This window comes from Micropterus dolomieu, linkage group LG08 (genome assembly GCF_021292245.1).
Source record: "Micropterus dolomieu isolate WLL.071019.BEF.003 ecotype Adirondacks linkage group LG08, ASM2129224v1, whole genome shotgun sequence".
Classification (NCBI taxonomy): domain Eukaryota; kingdom Metazoa; phylum Chordata; class Actinopteri; order Centrarchiformes; family Centrarchidae; genus Micropterus; species Micropterus dolomieu.
Window position 1 is genome coordinate 27,596,888 of NC_060157.1, and position 12,905 is coordinate 27,609,792.

General features: G+C 39.1%; 1 long non-coding RNA gene across 1 annotated transcript; it reads left to right on the plus strand.

Moving 5' to 3' along the window:
• Nucleotides 1-9,821: 9,821 nt before the first annotated feature.
• On the plus strand, nucleotides 9,822-12,178 carry LOC123975483. Its single transcript, XR_006826063.1, has 2 exons — nucleotides 9,822-10,289; nucleotides 10,471-12,178. It is a non-coding gene; the product is annotated as an uncharacterized LOC123975483 (long non-coding RNA).
• The last annotated feature ends 727 nt before the right edge of the window (nucleotides 12,179-12,905 follow it).

Here is a 12,905-nt window from a genome sequence, read left to right on the forward strand (position 1 = left end):
AAATTTATGACAAAATACCTGTAAAACTAATTCCCATCAACAATTAGCAAACAATAACATGCTAACACGCAAATTAAACCTGCTCAAGAGCATGTGAACATTGACCCCTAGTGTTTTGTTATGTAGCGGACTTTTCCTCTCCTCATAGCTTAACAAATTAAATGTATTAGGATATACTGTGTCTTACTCACCGCTGGTAAAGTCACTGCATCTCGCGACATGACACCACGGTTGAATTTTCAGCCTGAACATACGTTTTGTACAGCAGCTGCTCGTAGTGAGAGCAACAAGCTGGAGGACCGCAGAGTTGTGTTTAGGTGGCAGAAGCGTAGCCCTGCTGCTGGGCGTATGTAAACACGTAAGTGCGAACCCTCCCGGAACCTATAGAGATTGCATTGCAGCACCTGAAAAAACTGCCTTTACATGATAGTCTATGAGACAGATCTGGGCGAATTACAACCAGACTGAATTCGCCCCAAAAGAGGCGGGACTCCATGGAACACGACTTGGCGCTGATTGGGCAGCAATATTCAGTGTCAAACTGTCTGTCAAAAACAGTCACAGCTCACTAACAGTGTGGTAGAAAGTGTGAGAAAAATATCCCCTGCCTTTCCCGGTTTGGCAGAGCGTCGCCCAGTCGCCCTGATGAACAAGCCGTCCCTGGCGCAGGGCCTTTTTTCCGGTCGCCGAGAGCTGAAATATGTTCAACTTTGGGCAAAACGCAGCGCTCGCCACTGTCATTTTTTACCCAGTTGTCCAATCACAGTGCAGAAGGGGCGGGACACACAGAGCATGACAACAGCAGCAGTGCATGTTAGCATTGTTTGATTTTTATCAGCTAAATTCATTCCCCGATTCTGATAATGAAATATACCCAAGCGGTCAATATTTATCGGATCGATAATTGTTGTGCATCCCTATCAATACGGCCTGAAAGGCGGAGCTGGGGTGGCAGCGGGTTACGAGCTGTTTGCAGAGAAAGCAGCAAGGGAAGGCAGGCAGGCTACAGCAGCTTAAATAAGGCGCCTTCTATGGGGTTTGCCAATGAATGCTAATAGAGGAATCAGCAGAGCTGTCAGCTGATGTGGCTGGCTTAAGATAGCTGCTATCAGCTGATGTACTGGGATTGTGAGCTGAGCTTGACTTTCTTGCCTGCCTGAACTAACGCTACGCTTGATTAATTTTACTTGAAGCAGTTATTGAAGCCATTTTGTCGCATGAATATGATTTCCAATGTAGTTTCTGACAAGTCATTCAGCAACTGTAAAAAAAAAACAAGACAATGCTGATTTACTTTAGTTGGAGCATATTATACATTACAAGAGGTTGTTATCATTTAAATCAGCGTCAAAAGATTCACCTAGTAAAAATCTGTAGAGAGCAGTACCTCTTGTAGATCTGAAGGAGAAACATTGTAATTGATTATATTTAAATGTGTGTGGTTCTTGATTTGGAGAGCCATGTATGATTCTGAATTGCTACCTCATCATAATCACCAATCTCATCTTCAAAGTATATTTTGTAAGCTCATTAGGAATGCCTGATGAAGTTCCCAATCAATATGCAGATTAGGAGCACATCAATTTGTTTTGACTCTTCTGTCATCATTTTTTTCAGCACAGCAGTCCAGCTGAAATGCTAGAATGAAGATGTCAGCACTACAGATTTCTATCTGCTCAGCAGTAGACTGAGTACTGCATGTCTGTGGTGCGATCAAAGTTTTTGTTACCATGGGCGGGTGCGATTTATAGAAAGAGTTTTTGTGAAATAGTCTGGACTGTGCATGAACACTGAAATCCATCTCCTGTCCATTGCTGTTGACTGAGATCTTGACAACCGGTCAGACTGCAGGTGGTTTACACACTCATGATCCTCAAAGGATGTTTTCTAAAGATCTTAGTGATAAAACAGATGTCTATCACCAGAATCATGTCTTAATTAATTGTCTTTAATTTACTTATCTACTTAATATGCCTAAATTTTATTGCAATGTTTACCACTAGCTTTTTTCTTTGTGTAGTTTTGAGGTCTAGGTTTTGTTTTATGTGAGTTCACAAAAAAAACATCCTACATTATTAACCATCGCAGACATTTCAGTATTGATGAATATATTAGCCAATAAGTAAGAAATTGCAGGCCAAAGATATTCTTTGGGTAATTTGGAAACAGTATCATCATTGTTTTGTCCTCGTTCTTATTAAAAAAAGTTAGTTATGGGTTTATGTAAAAACATTTTTATCCAAATAGACTTTTTTAAAGCTCATAAATCAATTGTCTAATTATTATCAGGGTCACAAATTCTGCATCAGGATTTTTGTTTAACTTAAATCTTTACCTTGATTTTTGAGCATTAAATACTTGATTTCCTGCATTCTGGTAAAAATTACTGCTATTTATATAGAGGGGGAAATAAAATTCAGAATAAATAAATATATCAGAATACAATGCAGTAAGGCTCTCTCGTTATGTGGTTGTACCTCGTGCGTAAATGCGCACAGTGTCCTTAATGGGGAGACGATTCATCCCATTTCACCCATCCACCCCATGCTATTACTCAGAAGGTTATTTTTTATGACAAAGACCCACCCGATCCGCGGATATGACTCTGCACATCACTAGAACCCATGCAGCCCATTAAATAGCAGTGAAAGTAACAAAGTAACACAAAAGTAGTGCAAAGCATCACAATTCAGAGACAGTTATATTGTAATATATCTAATTACTCTCAAATGACAGTTACTAGTAATCTATAGGCTAATGTATTACATTTTGGAAGTAACTTGCCCAAAACGCAGAATGCTAAGTTGCGCTTTTAAGAGAAAGACATTTTCCACAGTAATATCAAGAAAGAGAGCTCCATTTTCCAGATTTTACACAGTAAACGCCATGTGGCTGAAATTTTACAGATGATGGGTTACTCTGACTTCCCATTCCCATGAAGGCAGCACGGAGCTGCGCCACAAGAAGCTGACAGAAACACCGAAGAGAAGAGTAGTTATGATTCACACCACCTCTTCCAGTCGTAGTGGAGTAAACTGGCAGGTTGTAATGTTGCAGACACAGTTTTTTGCAAGTAGTTGAAAGTTTAATCTCGTATTGTTGTAAATATTTGGTGTAAACTCGCCTTAAAACTTTCACTTCAACAAACGCCCCCAAAAAGCAGCTCAGCGCCCCCCATCATCTTCTCACCGCCCCCTATGACAAGGTGTTTCTAAAATATTTTTCATATTTTCAGTAAATATTTATGGTTCTCAGAAGATCACTTTTTTGTTTTTTGTTAACCCTGACTTGTCCTTTGTGCCATCTTTAAGCCAAGTTTTATTTGTTTACAAAACATATAATATTTACTAGGCAGATTACATTGAAATTTACTTAGGGTATTCATGCTCCCCAGAAGATGAACCATTTAAATTTTAGACACCTTATGGCTTTTCTTCTAGCACTGTGTCACGATCCTGTCCTGAGTTTCTCTGTGTGCTGTACTTTGATTCTTGTTTGGTTGGTTTTGTATCTGCAGTTTAGTCCTGTCCTCTGTTCTGCCAGGGGGATGAACCCATTTTGTTTTGATGGCCCTTCCTTTAACGACACATGGAAAGACAAAGTTTGCGTGAATTAACAAACACTGCTCTTGAAGCAGCTATCAGGTCTGTTGTTATGCTAATGATACTTTCATACTGGGTGGTGTTTAATGTAATCTTCTGCTGTTTCAATGGGTACAGGTCATTCTTCTTGACCTTTAGAGAACTCTGTGTAATTTAGCGCTTGTACACTAACTCCATGAATGTTTCTTCATCGCTGCTATCTGCTTGACAATACGACCCCGTTTTGAAAGGCCTATTCACAGAGCAAGTACTTCACTTAAGTGATTCTGTGGTATTTACCACTCCATGATTTCTCTCATCCCTGGCACCCCATCTCCACTCCCTCCCTGGCTCTCTGTTGTGTAGATATAGCTGATCCCTGTCAGGGAGGTCCGGTTCTCTGTACATGAGGGTTGAATTATTAAGCTAGAAACCACCAGCTCAGCAAACACGACCAAAGAGACAGATGAAGCCTCCTTCACATTTAGGGCTTCTCATCACCCTTAAACCACTGGAATTTACTTCCTGTCAAGCAGCCACTCTTGTGAAACATGGATGTACTGTAGCAACACTGTTTATAACACCAGAGCCAAAAAGCAATTCACATGCACTTGTACACCATCTCACGTAATCACAAAGTGTATGCACCTAATGAAGAGTAAACAGGATTCTACAATAATCACTGCTTAACAAGTTCCACAGCCTGAGCTCAGCCAGTGTGAAAACAATCCAGGAAAAGTTTGCTGCATGCTTGCATCCAGCTTTTTTGCTTTATTTTAGCAGCTTTATCTCCTGTTTGGAGGATGGTACAGTAAACATGCCCACTGATGCACAGTAACTCTTTAGTAAGCAGAAAGTTTGCATAAAGGCTGAGTCATGTAAAACATGTTATGTGAGTTTAAAGAATCCCATTAGCAGGAGCTAATTCACTGATGTTGAGATTTTCTGAGGTCAGGACCACTTGACATCAGAAGAAAAAGTGAATCAAAAGTGTTCTGAGAAGTGTTTAGGAGGGAATAATACAATAAAGTGTTACCTGGAGACCAGGAAATTAGCCAGAAACATACTTTTTAAAATGTCTGGCATTTCCGAATCATTGACATGGAAACACAAGTCTGTCTTGCTTTTTACCTGGTTAAAAGGTACAATGTTTACTCTTTTTCTTACACAACCTTACCTTGGTCCTTCCCTTAGCAATCACAGAGAGAAGGTCAGGCTTTCTTCTTTAGCCCCTCCACAGATATTTCCATCACTCAGCTGCAGCAGTAGTTTCCAATGAGGCCATGTCATCCTCCACTATCAGCAGACCTGTCAAACCACCTCTGAGATCTGCACTTTATGAAATCCCTTTCAGAAGCTTCTGCATCTCCATTACAGGAATCTAAAATGTCAGTCAGTCTGAGAGCAAGACTCTGCACTGGAAACAGATGTAGCTGCAAGACATAGGGCAGATTTGAGCTTTTTTCCTTTTTCTTAAGCCACAATGACATGATGACTTTTTCTTTTTACCTTGTTGACGCTTCACAACATAGGCATTTGTGGTACATGTATCAAATCCAATTAGTTCTTCTAACTCGAAACCGACTGAAACCCTTAATTTTGTCAAAGATTTTCAAATTGGTACGTATTAAATGAGCAAAATTTATGAACAAAATATTTTTGTCAAACCTGAACTAGGCTCTGTGCTGGACTTTAACAGCTGCTAGGTGAGTAACAGCAAACTCCTTTCTCTCTCTGTATGAAAGCATAATACAGGCAAATTCTATGTCTTTATGTCTTCAAAAGTAACTGAGAATAGCGATTATTTTTCGTCTTTGGACGAAAACGTACACGTCTATATGTAGAAGTTTTAGTCAAAATTTTATTTAACTTTTGTTTATTTTGTTTATTTTGTCAAATTTTTGTATCCATTTTTTGTGTCTTCATGTCCAGTTGTCATTCCCAGACTGAACTGAACTGCTAACTATCTGTTGTTCCTAGTTACTGGAAGACTTAAATGGTTGACCGTCAACACAAAGGATAGCCTACTGAATGTAACGTTAAAGTTACATCCATAGCACTTGATAATGTTACTTTAGCTTACTTTTCTATAAGTGACATGTTGGCCTGCATGTTTTAAGTGGTTTGTCCAAGCTGTCATCTTCAGAACAAGAAATATTTTGGCCTGTGGAGGCTATTGTTTTTGTGGTTTACTAACAGGGATCTAGGCTACAGTGTGTGATTCTGCAGATGCATGCAATTTGCTGAGTAAGACTTTACTTAAAAACTGTATTTGTCCATTTATATGTCTTTCACATTATCATTTTTATTTGTTGACAAAAGATGTAACACATGTAATCATAATTCTGATATGTAACTTTTTCCTTAGTTTAAGTCTAATTTCTTTAATGAAATAAGGTCATAAACCTTTTTTTTTGATCAACAAAATTATTACTGGTGTGGGTTGGAGATTTTATGGGGTTGAGCATGACAGGACAAACAGAGGCTAAAGATTGATGATTTGCTGGGAGATGTCGTAGCAATGAACCCATATATTACAGCAACATATGACCAAATTCCACTGTGTTCACAGTTTGGAAGCCACGTATGGTTCTCTCTCTTGCCGGTACACTACTGACTCACCAGTAGTTAAAAGAAGTGACTCCATGCATCATCTGTCATGGAGGTCATACATGCCCTCCACTGGCTAGATTTAGTGTGGAGCGTGAGAAGCTTCTCTCCCATTTAAAATTGGGTGAAAAGTAACTAGAATTTAAAAAAAGAAAACAATTGCTTACGTCAAATTTTTCATTCAAGCTTTGTGCAGTTGTTCAGTGTTTGGAGGAATTGATTAATCAAGTCTCAGGCACTCAATATTTCTCACTCATCTCTAAATCCTCATTAGGCTTCCTACTGCAAAAAAAATAGCAGCACCATTTTTCATCTCTGTGTTTCCAGCACAGGGAGGAAGCTGTAAAACACAAAGATGGCTTTCCACTACTCATTACTGAAAAAAGTAGTCACGTTACGTACATTATTGCCCAGCTCTGTTAATTAACATCCTTATGCCAGAACCTGCACTTCCCAGTGGCAGATGATGGAATATTTTTTGTTTTGTTTTGTTTTGCTGTGCTTTTTAAAAAGTTTTTGGTGGGTTTTAAAAAAGCACAGTGTTTGGTTAATTTTCTGACTTAATTCACAACACAGATTTTCCCCCACAATTTAGTCTAGAAGGGTGGTTTTTGATATCGGTTTTGACACAGTGATTTATAGTCTTGCATTTCATTGAATTCCTCCTTATTTGTGATACACATGGCTGCTTGTGTGGTCCAATCTCCAGCCCACTCACCAAAAGCATGAATCATAATTCTTATCGTAAACTATGACAAAGCCTTTCTGTACATTCATCTAATCAACAAATATGTCAGCTCTCATTATGCATTTCCTGCTTTACCATTCGATACTCACTGGCACAGAGCTGGCAAGCATGGATGTTTATATTTACAACAAGCCCCCGCTTCCTTCCATTTGTAGAAGATGGAGCGTCCTGCGAAGCTCCGTGTGAAACAAAACTCCACTAACATTGCTTTCATTACCTGAAACTGTACAAATAAATGACATTATCAGCTGAAAAGTGACACACAACTAAGCCCACAGTGTGGAGCCAATTTATTTCACAAATGAGTTTCTTTACAGGATTGTATAATTATAGAGTTTAAAGGTACAGAAGGAGAAAGGTTAGGGGTGGCTGACAGATTGTCACAGTCACTTTGTCACTTTTCATCTTTAAGCTTCGTTCAATACCTTCGTGATGCCTGTAACCTCTTCATGACCCCAATACTGCAACGTTGATTAATTATGCCGAGAGCCCATATAAAGAGTTCACACCATAATTGCAGCCTAGTTTCTTTTCTCACCTTGCTGTGCTTTGGGCTTCTGGCAAAATGGCACCATTGTGCAGAATGTCATATGTGATGTTCTATGTAACTGCAAACACAGACCAATTAAGCATTTATTGTAGCAGTAACGGTCTGTTATAAACCACACAATAGATTATATAAAAAGTTTATATAAACACTGACAAGGGAAACACATTCAGTCTCTCTTGGATTATGGGCCCTCGCCAAAAAACGCCCGCCAGCAATAATATCTGGCCCGTGGTCAGATTATAGTGCTTTGATAGTGGCAAAAAATATAAATAAATAAATAGTACTAGATCTCAGTCATGGCAGCAACTGTTACTCACATAATCACTTCCTCTTTAGAGGTTTTACCTGCAAAATACAAGTTCTAGAAGCTTGTTTACTGTAATGCTTTAGTTGGAGTTGAACTGAGCTTTTACTTTGAAAAATTCTGAACGACATTAAAAGAGTCTGTTGCCTACTTGACGCACCTCGGAAAGTGGCGTTAGAAAACGTCATTCCCCTAAATGTCCTCTGCCTGGAAATACTGGGGGAATGAAAAAGCGTCCGTAGGTTGATGGATATGGATCAAACACTGAAACACACTGCAGCACATGCTGTAATGTGAGCATGAGAAATGCTGCATAATCCATTTGTTGAGAGAAAAATAAAAGTTATCCCAAGATGGGATTGAATGCTCCTCCTTCAGGATACAAGTCCTGTGCTTTACCAACTGAGCTAACCAATAACCACATCAATACATGTCAACAGTATGGCTTTATTCTCAACCACTATTTATTGGTTGAAAATATTGCTCTGATGCAAAACTTATTTTCCGACCCCTGCAGTATATTATTACTGCTTCTTCTTCTAACGTACATATTCAACATAGTGATGAGTGTCTGCACTCCCTGAATTCTACCAGAAGTAGAACAAGAAGAACGTAGTGATGAAACACACTCTGTAGCGCTGTTTCTCCGTTTTCAGTTACTGTAGAAAAATGACGACGCAACGTGGCGATGTCCATGGAAGGGGGGCAACGCGGTTATGTAAATATAAATGACTCATTCTAAGGTAATAAAAACATAATGGTTTATTATATAAGGTCTTTATACACCACTGAAAACATAGTTATGGATATTATATTGCATTTCTGTCACTAAATCCTCAGAAATATTACACATTGACCCTTTAACGTGGGTAATGAGTCCCTTGGTCATACATATTTTGCTGTGTGTTCAAAATGTCAACATTTGTTTGTTTTATAAAGAGAGATTTGGTCCAGAGCAGGAGCAGTTAAATCCATTGCAGATTGAATATGGCAACAAACCACATACTGTACTTTCTACAAAGCCTTAACAGCTTGTGCATTACTCTGCATTACTTACTACTCTGCATTGTGCATTGCAGAGGTATTCTGTTTAACCCTCAAGTAGCCCATGGAGCTGCAGTCAGAATTTTGCTCTGTTTATTTACAACTATTTCTGAGCTTATATTTAAAACATTTCAATGAATTTCTCTGAGCTTTCCAATTATGTAACTGAATCATCAGTATGCAACTCGGCCATGCCATCAATGAACTACTCTTTTCTACAGGTAATTTTTTGAGCTCAGCATGTACTGGATCTGCAGGGGTGCATATATAGAGTCTACAGTAATACATTGAGCCCAACAACTACTCTTACCTTCCGCCACCTCTTTGTAGCTTTTGTTCACGATCAAGCCAGCTACACACCTCCAGTAGTCACAGTAAAAACTCAATTCCGTTACTTAAGCTCACTCTGTACTGTATGGGTTATTGTGTACCTTATACTAAGCAGTACAAGAGATGACACATTGTACCCATGGGAATTACCAGAGCTGTACAACCTCACAACAATATCCTGAGACCCTTCCGTACTACTGGAAAACACAACACTAAAAACTAGATATTGTGTATCCCACTCATTCTGGAGCTTTTAGTGTCTTTTTCTAGTTTCCTGTTACAGATTATGGCGAAGTTTATGGCCAAAGGAATAGTGAGTGGGATTGTAACAAAGGAGTCATTTCTTTTTTTGAAAGACCAAGTTGAATGAATAAAACACCCCAGAATATGTAGCTATCAGTGGTAAACCCATATGTTGTGTGTTTTCTTGTGATAATGTTATTAGATCTTTTTGCAGTTTGAACCACGTCAGCTTCTTTCTTGCAGGTTTAAAATGTGTTTGCCCTCAACTGCTTTTAACTATTTCCAGATTAAAGGTGTACAAAATGTCAATCTTTATCTGCCAGTGTTTCATTCTAAATATTTGTATGCACATGACATATGTTGATGTAGTTTTCCTACTGATGTTTTTTCCCAAATTACTGTCTTTAAAAATTGTTTTGCTAAATTAATCTTGCCATTAAAGACAAAACATTACCATCAAGGGGCTTGTCACATAAACTGTCCCACCTAGTTTAAACACAACAAAACTCTCTTTGAAAAATCAGTAAGTACTACCAGATGCTATTGAAGGGTCAAGACATCACCACTAGCTTACTCGGTCAATCAGTTCATTTCCCAACAATAAAAACATATGAGCAGTTAACCTTCCTGCAGCATCTCACACTATTTTACAACACCATCAACAAAAGTGGTGTAATGAATTTGCTTGTCACTAGCTCCTCATTCTCCTCCCTTAGGCTGCTGCATCCCACCTCGTGACAGCACTGCCTCTGTGACTGCACTTTCATTTGGCAATGGAGTGTTTGGCAGGTTCAGTACATTTGGGAAATCCACAGAGGCACCAGTGATTGAGTGCCAATGCCACGCTAAAAACCCCTGGATTGGAGCGATGGCTGATGGGTAACCAATTTGATGGAGGGCAATGTGGCTGCTTTGTTTGATAAAAAATCATTGTGAATCACTGTGGGTGGGTGGGGAGGCATTTTCCCAGAAAGTTCAACTCAATATATTTTCCTACCCCCTGTTGGTGCAAAGGACAATTTTGCAGTTTGGCTTTTGCTTGTATTGTTTCTCCATTAAGGTCTTGAATCTAAAGCATGCTGTGGATGGGAGGGGGTTGCAGGGGCTCCTAAAAGCCCATCTTCATCATCCCTATGAAGTGCGTGGGTCATAAGTGCATAGGACAGTTAATAATTAACAAATTGCCCTTCTAAGGGTTTTTTTTCCTTCAAGACAGAATTGGCAATGAGGATGGAATGGGAAGTGGTCCTTGCATATGGTTAAAAGACCTTCATGAATATACAACGAAGGATGAAGGGGAATGCTCATTTCTAAGTGAATGAGGAAGTGACTTTGGAAGCACCATATAGGATTAACCCTCTCCTCCTCTGTGCTGTCACGGCAACACATGATGAGTTCTCTGCTCTGACCACTAAGGCCTGTCAATACACCATCACAATGCAAATGCACACTGTAGCAGAAAAGCGACATCTAGTGAAATTCTTCTTTACACCAGCATAAACTTGAGATGTGTATCTATCCCTCTCAGATGATTTGATGTGTAACGAGACACATGGTCCACAATCCTATACAAAAATGATACAGGAACATAATGATACACCGTGATTCAGTGCCAATTTCATACAATTGAGTTGTGATAAGTTTTGATGGTGTGATCATTTTTTATCTCAAATAATGCTCTGTACTGGCTAAATACAAATCAGAAATAAACCAGATACATTTTTAACAATACGATTCGAAGGTGATTTGATACGATGCGATTCAGCTGTGATTTAATTTTGCTATTATGTTTTTATTTGTTCATTAATGACATTTGGTATAACTAAATTAAACAAGACACGTAAGTATTGCATCCATTTTACCACTGATTTGGGATTAGTGTTAGTTGCTAACACATGCATTATTTGTTTTTTTTCTGTCAAAGCATCCCCTTTCAAATTAGCAGTGAAGTTGATACACCAGATTAGTATCTATCCAACAAAAACTCAATGCTATAACCTTCATGAAGGTTAGTTACTGCGGGGCTATTTTATTAGATTCCATTAGTTTTAGCTAGGTGTACTGGTTAAACTGGCAACTGAGTACATTTTATTATTATTGAGCGTTTTGTAAAATGCTAATGCAAAAATATTGGACAGCGATAAGGTCTAACATTTGCTTCAGTGTTGGATTTCTTTCAGGAAGTTGGGGAACATAGCTAGCTAGCAGGAGAAGGGCATGTGGATCAAACTAACAGACATATACTAGGTTACACGGAAATATAGTTTTTTGACATGTATTAGTTTTTGACAACTGTGGTTGCGTCAATGTATAGCCGATATGATAGATAATATGTCGAGTTTGTTGTTTTTTTCCATAAGCGCATTTCTCTTATGTCTTTCCGTCTGTGTGGCATGTTCCTTATGATCATTCATACTGCTTCCTGTCTTACTTTGTAAGTGTTCTTCTTTGGGTGTTTTGTGCTGCTTTTACTTCTTGTCCTTGTGTTTCTAGGTTGATTGTTTGCACCACCCTATGTGTTTTGCCTGTTTTGTTATCTTTAGCTGTTTAACCCTCTGCCTCACTATGTCTAGTTTGTTGTTTCTCCAGTGTTTGTAGTGTCTCGTGTTTACTCGTGCCTCTCTTGCTGTGTGGATTATGCCTTCTGTTGGACATTTGGATTGCTCACCTCTTCTCGTTGTGGACTACTGTGTTTTGGTTTTCAGACTACAAACTACCATCACCTGTTAGTGTCAACCATTTGTTACATAAAGACTTGCTATACCTTACTTTCATCTCCGTCTCGCCAGTGTCTGCACAACACCATCCCTGCAGCCAGGCCACTGTCACGGCTAAAAGCAGGCAGAATCATCCAATATTCAGTCAGTCTTTTAATATTCTGTTTGGTGAGCAAGTTATTTTTTCCCTACACCAAAAAGGTACTGTACAGACTCCAACACATATTGAAGATACACAAAACACATCCAGTGGATAAGGGTAAGTAACCAGCTATTTTTTTTTGTCTACCATGGTGACTATACCTGTTCATGCTAACTATCCAATTAGCTATCCACATATGTTAAATGCATTAAATCCTGTGCATCAGATGATTCCATGCCAGTAAAGACACTGAATGTTTAGAACAGCAAATGTAAAAGTTTCGATGGGCTGAAAATAGGTTGGATCACTGTTGCATAGCAATCGGTGATAGTTGCATAACGTGTTTGTTTAGATAAAATGTGGCAGATTTTTAAAGAGCTAACTGGCATCTCTGGGTTTACAGCGGCCCTGGTGTTAGGCTAGACTAGTGACAATGACAGGCTGCGCTGACTCATTTTTCCTCTCCTCTCAGTTCACCAGCTTAATTCTGCAGTAATTCCACTGAAAGCTGGTGTGTCAGACTCCTGTGTCTATCTTGTTCTCTGTCACTGTAGCCTGCTGCCTTAAAGTTATATGCAGTTTCTGTCTCTCTGCAGAGTCTGTGTGCCTGTGTGTGTTTGTGTGTGCGTGTGTGTG